Here is a 1,847-nt window from a genome sequence, read left to right as displayed (position 1 = left end):
TCTGTGTATCAAAATCAAATAAACAGTAACCAGAAACAGTGAAACAGAGCAGAAGACAATCACACACAAGAACACAAGATATAAGGTGGAAACCCAATGTGGGTGAAAACCACCTGCTGCAATTCGTCTCTATCTTCTTTAATTAGAAACTTCTTTTTACAATGTACTGGTGCAGTCCTTTACCAGTACGCAGGCTGCTACCTACAGAGAGCTACAACCCTCTCTCATTCTCCAGTTACTCCTGGAAGGGAGCTACAACCCCCTTAGCTCTTGTACTAGCCAAGATACTAGTATGTAGGTGTTGGCCTACAGAAGGCTACAACCTTCTCTTTCTTCCAGGGACCACGTTTCATAAATTTTCAAACTGGATCCATGAACATCAATCAATCATCAAGAATCAAACAATCTCCTTTTTACCAATTAACACTGAATCAAATAGATACTTCTCTGACTGTTGTACCCAGAACATAGTAACAGTAACCACACACCAAATTCTGAACCCAGAACACTACAGCAATAAACAGAAGCAGCTAGAACACAACTTAAGAGATGTACGCTACTTCAATAACCAGAAACCTGCGTGCATACGCTTCTGAGTTTGGACCAACCTGCGTATACGCAATTTTCATTCACAGAACCTGCGTATATGCGCGCCTTCGCTTCACTGAACCTGCGTACATATCTATAAAGGATATTTCACTCTTTCAAATATTCAGACATTAATTAACCCAGATTACCAGATTTATAGATCAAGCATGTGCCACATATAACAGATCAAAATCATATAAAGATATTCAAGCCTTAAGATTATGACCCATCAATAGAACTTATCCTTCTCTTTCCTCTCAGGTTCCTCCTTCATTTAGATCCAGATCTGCACCATAACCCAATCACCAATATTCCAGATCTAGCACTATATCAGATATTCAATTATTCAGATCAAACATTGCCAAATGATCTCCTTCCTCTTTTATAGTCTTAGGCCTTTCACAATACCATGGTCCAAAACCATAACAAAACAATACCATGGACCCAATACTTGGGATCAACACTTCTGACGAGATACCATGGCCCAAAACCATAGGTTCAATTACTAAGGACTAAATACCACGGACCAAAAGTAAGTTCTCCAACATATATGCACTTTTCCTTGCGTGAAAGTGCGTGTATACGCATACGCTCTTTTGTAACATATAACCCGCGTGTATACGCGTCTTCGTTTAGGTGAACCTGCGTATATATATTTTTCTTCATTCTGAAAACCTGAACTGAGATCTGTCACCAAAGTGAGTTGCCATCAAGGACAACATCTGTGCCATAGCTCCAAACCTGTGCCATAATGCCAACAACAACACCATGGCTATCCCGAGAAATGTCAAGGCAAGGCTAAAACCACAATCAATCCAGGAAAGTCTCCATGTCAATGCCAACACATAACCATAAAATCACATGCATACACCATGAATCCAAAAATCGGCAAGGAAATCACATATGCAACTTGTTACCTGCAAATAAATCCAATTGTAGCTATTAATCCAACTGTTTCCTTGCGCTCCCTGCGTTCCTTTTCCTTATTTCTCCAACTCCAAGTGAATGCTAGAGTGCTCCAAGAATGCTTTAAGTGTGCAAGAGTATGAGAGAACAAATATAAACTAAAAAAAGGCTGTGAATTGATTCTCAAAACCCTTTTTATATTTGGGGCCTCTATTTTCTTCACTTTCCTTCATTTTTCCTTCTTTTGCACTCTAATATTAAATGTAAAAACTTCTTTTGCACTCTAATATTAAATGTACACTAATTTATTTCAGATTTGAGACTTTTGTGATCTAAGTTTTTGTTGGAGATTT

Source organism: Pinus tabuliformis, chromosome Q, assembly GCF_031772625.1.
Source record: "Pinus tabuliformis cultivar Carrire ecotype Pingquan chromosome Q, CPIR1, whole genome shotgun sequence".
NCBI lineage: Eukaryota > Viridiplantae > Streptophyta > Pinopsida > Pinales > Pinaceae > Pinus > Pinus tabuliformis.
Note: the sequence above shows the minus strand (reverse complement) of the source record.